The sequence below is a fragment of the Magnolia sinica genome, chromosome 4 (assembly GCF_029962835.1).
Source record: "Magnolia sinica isolate HGM2019 chromosome 4, MsV1, whole genome shotgun sequence".
Lineage (NCBI taxonomy): Eukaryota > Viridiplantae > Streptophyta > Magnoliopsida > Magnoliales > Magnoliaceae > Magnolia > Magnolia sinica.
The window spans coordinates 100,078,735-100,084,662 of NC_080576.1; the positions used below are offsets into that span (position 1 = coordinate 100,078,735).

Below are 5,928 nucleotides of genomic sequence, written 5' to 3' on the forward strand. Positions count from 1 at the left end.
ATATGTCTCGTTATGTTCAAGCCTTCCACCATGTCTCTGTAATGGCTTTTCAATCTGCAGAAAACCAAAAAAAAGAAAAGAAAAAAGTTAGTCTGTTAATTAAGCAACAAAAGAACACACACACACACACACACACACACACACACACAAAAGGGAGTACCACATAATCTTACTGCACAGCAACTACATAGAAGGACCAAAAAATCAAGCCAAAATCACAAAAAAGGACAAGAATCAATCAAATAGAACTACATAACTACATTCCACAAGTAAATACTTCATACAAGGAAAAAGGATCAAGTCCAAAAACGCCCTAGAGAGTGCTCATTGTATTGGATAAAACGGAGGGAACATTAATCTAGGCCATTCAAATCATTAACCTAACTGGGGATAGAGCATGACTCAAAAGAGAGAACTGCTCCAGTGCCCTTAGAGCACTACAAGGTAAGTCTCCTAGTTGCATTGGTTCATTGGGACAGTCCATTTAGTCTATCCAAACTGTCTGTTAAGTCCAGAACACTTTCATAAGTATCATACAAAAATCATACCGATCAGAATATCCCATCCATCATTGATTTGGCCTTACTTTCCATAGCCATCCATTTTCAAAGCCATGGATGTGATGGTTACGATTGCTTAACAAAAGTGATTCTTTAGATCCATAAGCAATCCATGGCAGGCCCTAACAAATAGACGGATCAAATTGGTGTTTGGACCTACCTTTGTATAAATTTTCTTGACCATCCATATTAAAGAACTATTGATCAAATGGTTCTTATTTGTCAAATCGATGTGATGTTCGCATGATAGCTCATGAAATGTGCAGTGAACCCAATGAACAATCGTGATCAATGGTTGGACTGTCTAAGTGTCCCAATGAAACTAGAAGCACCATGTCTTATAGTGCTCTGACAACACTGGAACTGAAATTGAAGCTGAGATATACCTGAAACTGAAATTCGGATAAAATTGAAGTGAGAGATACCTGAAACTGAAATTCGGGAAAAATTGAAGCTGAGAGATACCTGTAACTGAAATCACATGGAATTACTGTTAAATATTGCTGGACTGTGAAAAAATTATTCATTAAGTAAAACTATTAGAAATTACAAAGTTTTACCTTCTTTTTTAATTTATTATTTTTTGTCATTGGGAAAATATGAAAAGACTCTACAACATTTATGACCCAATTATACCAAAGATTCAATGAAAACCCATCTTAGTAACCTCAAGTGAAATTTTGAAAACAGAATGTGGATTAATAAGTATACTGACCCGATGCCATATGAACTTGCTGTTGTCACCAGTTGTAGCCACCCCTCTCTTATGCAGTTCTAAGGTTGCATCAGCATCCATGGCTATTAAATCACCAATTTTTTAGTTTTCAAATAGACGGAAACTGGATGGTGCTGAAAGCTTGATGATCCCTGCAACTTCCTGAAGCAGATGCAGTTTCCATCACTTAGCAATAGATGCAACAATTTGAAATTCTAAGCATTTTATTTGTATTTTTATGTTAAAAAATTGAAATTCTACATCTGATCGTACCTGCTTTGAGATGCTATGTAGTGCGTATGTGCTTATTGGCTTCATGCTTGTTCACAGTCTACTTTTTAGTACCTGTTTCTCCATGTGAGATGTAATTCTCCTACACAAGCGCTGTTAATGTCAAAGAATCTCAGTTAAAGAGGGTTGTCTTAAATGTGATTTTAAAGGTCTTTTTCCCTACTTTTTCAATCGAAGTCCAGTGTACCACACTGAAAAAGCCCCAAGGCTCAAGGCCCCTCACTTGAACAGAATTGCATGCAGCTGCTTCCTGCTTGTTTCAAGAGTTCATGTGAACATTCTGAAGTAGATACCGAGCATTGTACAAACGGTTACTGGCTTGTTCATTTGATGCATCAAGCACTCGAAGGTCCTTTATCTCATTCTGCCATTTTTCAACAAATAGATGGATCAGATTGTTTATGGTGACTTATTTTGTGTAAATGATCTTGAACAATCATATTAAAGACCACTATAAAATGGTTAATATTTGTAAATTGGTGTGATTTTCCCATGGTAAATATGTATTGGATCTAATGATCAGTGGATTAGAGTTAAGTATGTAGGGCTCACAATGTTTTAAATATAAATCCACTCCATCCCTCAGCTTTTGAACTTGACCTTAGGTAGTAAGGCGAAAACTCAGCTAGATCTACAGCTCAAATGGCTCATACCATATGAAGAAGTAAGAATGAGATGATGATCATAGGTTTGTGTGTGGGCCACCATGCACTATATGTTTCATCAAACCTGTTAATCAGATCTATCTCACCAAAATCAGATCTATCTCACCAAGATGAAGAGAAGATCCAAAAATCAGCCCATTAAAAACCTCAAATGAGCCACAATGTCCTAACTTAGTAGTTTTGAAATTACAGTACCAACGCTTGAAATTACAGAAAACCAGCAGCATGAAATAAATCAAACACTCATCCCACAATACCCAAACCTGTGCCGCCAGCTTTCCATGGCCAAAGATATGATCGAGGTCCTCTATAGCACCACTAGCTTGAGCATTAACAGCCCTTGGACTGAACTAAATGGAGGTCTGCCCCACCCCATCCCACTATGATGGGGACATCACGCGCACACGCACGCCCCCCTACACACGTACACAAGGAGGAGGAGGGCCCCACCATCGATCTGGATCGATGACGACGTCCAGGGAGGGCCTCCTAGTTAGAGGACTACGTTTTGGTTCATTGGAGTAGACCCGATAGTCATATAAAGCCCACCATGGGTTCTCATGATCGTGGCCCACTATTCTAATTAGTCTAGTACTTTGGGTTTTGCTTATTATTGTTATTAGGAATATCATAGATGGTTCAGATTATTTTAATTAGTTATTATTTTTTATTACTTCGTCTTCAAGTAATAGGTTGCGCACATGGTGCGAGTTTTGGGGTAGAGGGTTTTATTATAAATAGGCACTCCTTGTAGTCTTTTTTATTAATTGAAGATTAATAAAATTTCTATGTTTATTTTTCTGCTTCTCTTAGTTTATGAGTTGTGGAAATCCAATTGAGTGTGAAACTCTCCCTTCCTCGAAGGGCTGACTACCGTGGTGCGAAGCCACACTGGTCCCGATTCGCCCCACCCTTTTACCATCTATATTTCTCCTCTCCTACAGCCATCTCCCCTGTAAATCCATCAGTATTTTGCACACTTTTCTTTTCTATAGTAGATTTCTGGAATTTGGATCTGCAGGAGGGCTGAAACTTCGGCGGAGCACTACACACAGACCAATCGTCGGATCGTCGCGAAATTGGGGGTTTTGTGGTCCACCCTTGGCTGACCAGGGCCAAGCTAGCCGTTTTCTGATTTGTGGGCCCCACACACGTGCAGGATACCACCAGCACACATGCGTCTAGGCCTTCATTGCTGTCCACGCGTGTGGTGTTCCTCTAGTTTGTCTCTCTTCTCTCTTCACTCCTCTTTCACCCAAATCCCTAACTCTAACCCTAAATTATTCAAATCCCTAATCTTATACCCTTTCTTTAACTTTAGGGTTCCCCGAATTGAAATATGTGAATCCCTCGGATTGGAGAATTATTTCTGTGCATGTATGGATGAATTTACTCTCCTTTGATTATTGTTTGGTCTATAATTTTGATTGATCTAGCCCTAGCATGTGTAGGCCTGGATCCGCATAAGATTCCCCTTGATTGAGTGCTTGAACTTTTGTGTGGGATGTGGAATTTTGTGTAACTGTTTCTGAATTAGTGTGATCTAAAATCTGAAAATCTTGCACATCATACTTGAATTTCATGTCTTGCATCAGATTTAGTATTAGAGCCTAGGGTTCTTGTAGGGGAATGCATTGCATGTTTAAGGTTTAGTTTATTTGTGTCCATTATGCATCAAGTATCATCATATAGAGTTGTTTAAGTCTATAATTCCTGATATAAGCTGCTGAATTTTCAGCCATCAGAAAATCCCCAATATCTCTTTGATGGATTTTCTGTTGACAGATTCTTTGGGCAGATAGGTTTCTGGAAATTGAGTAGTATTGTGTCGTTTTTCCCATTTAGAGTCCTATTTAGGCGCATATAGTCATAGTAGAAGGTCCTTAGATTGAGTTAGTAGTTGTATGCCCACACGTACGGGTCGTAGTTTTGGCTTGCATCCTACACTAAACATGGAGCAATTGCAAGAGTCAATGAACAAGCTGACCCAACAGTTTGAGTCTTTCGGTAAGCGCTTGGAACAACGTATGGACCAACGCTTTGAGCAGTTTAATATGCGCATTACCCAACTAGAGACCTCCGCTCGGGCAAACCCCACTATTAGGGAAGATGCTCAATCTCAACAGGTGATCCGGAGATTAGACCAAGGAATGGAGGTGGCCAAGGAATTGGTCATGGGCGCGCACCTGTGCACCCACCCTGCGAGGGACATCATGATCAATATGACCCAGATGCGTAACTCCTCAAGAGAGTTAGATTAGATGCCCCTACGTTTGATGACTACTTGGACCCGAAAGCCTTTTTAGACTACCTAGCGGATATGGACTACTATTTTGAGTGGTATGACATGTCGGATGCTCGTCGAGTCCTATTTGCCAAGATGAAACTTGTGGGCCAAGCAAAGAGGTTTTGGGCTACGGTAGAGCGAAAGAAAGAAAGAGCGAGTGAGCTCCCAATAGTCCATTAGAGAGAAATGAAAGAAACTTTTAAGGAGAAGTACCTCCCTTTCTCTTATCGCTTATGGTTGATTGAGAAATGACAGTCTCTTCGACAGGGTTCTATGAGTGTTACTGAATACATTGAGAAGTTCAAAGAGTACTTGACCCGTTGTGAGGTTGATGAGAACCCTGTACTTATCCTTTCTCGATTTAAAACGGGCCTTCGTTTTGACATTAGGAGAGAATTGCTCGCCAAAGACATAAACACTATTGAACAGTTGTATCAAGTAGTGGTAGAGGTTGAGCAATACCTCAAAGCATCTATGGGAAGGCAGTTTGACTTTCGCTATTCTAGTGCTAAAGCCAACCCTTATGCGGCTAAACCTACCACTGGATACCAAAACAAACCTTCCAATTGTTCTTAGTCCAGGCCCAACGATGATAAGGGTAAAGAAATTGTCAGGTCTAGCTCGTGTAGAAGTAGAGCAACTAGGTGTTTTAGGTGTTAGGGGTTTGGTCACTTTGCCCACCACTGTGGCACAAGAGAGGGCACCAAGGTGCTCCTTATTAATGGGCAAGTAGAAGTAGTGCCCCCAAAGAGTGATGGCGAGGAGGAAGAATATGAGTTAGTAGAATCCCATAGTGATGAGGAAAAGGGAGCGCAGGAGTTTGCGACCCTTGCAATTATGCGTTGCGCCTTTGCTCAAGCCAAGAACACTGACGATTGGCGCCGCAACACGATCTTCTATTCTTATGCAAAATGTGGGGAAAAGAGCTGTAAGATGATCGTGGATAGTGGTAGTTGTGCCAACGTGGCATCGACTAACACTGTGAGCCGTTTGGGCTTGAAGCTTGAAGCCCATCCTCAACCCCATATAGTGTCCTGGGTTGATGAAACTTCCATTCCAGTCTCGCACCATTGTCTTGTTCCTATTTAGTTTGGATCATATAAAGACACACTTTGGTGTGATGTTGTTCCCATGGATGTTGTCCATATCATTCTGGGTAGACCGTGGCTGTATGACAAGGATGTTACCATATTTAGTCGTTCAAATGTGTGTACATTCTGGTTCGAGGGCAAGAAGGTCAAGCTAAATCCACTGCCACCCAAGAACACGACTAGAAAGGAGTCCACCACACAGTGGTGTGAGCGGCTTACAAGAATTGAAGGAGTTCAAGTCCAAGTCCAAACCTCTCCATATTCTAAATGTCAAAGACTTTGAGTGAGAAATGGAGGCGGACTCGATGGATACGCCCTT

At 40.9% G+C, this 5,928-nt stretch overlaps 1 long non-coding RNA gene across 1 annotated transcript; it reads right to left on the bottom strand.

Annotated features, from left to right (window-relative positions):
* Positions 1–212: 212 nt before the first annotated feature.
* LOC131244615 (uncharacterized) lies at positions 213–2,293 on the bottom strand. Its single transcript, XR_009170425.1, has 3 exons — positions 1,549–2,293; positions 1,276–1,437; positions 213–1,031 (listed from the first exon to the last, which is right to left on the bottom strand). It is a non-coding gene; the product is annotated as an uncharacterized LOC131244615 (long non-coding RNA).
* Between the last annotated feature and the right edge of the window lie 3,635 nt (positions 2,294–5,928).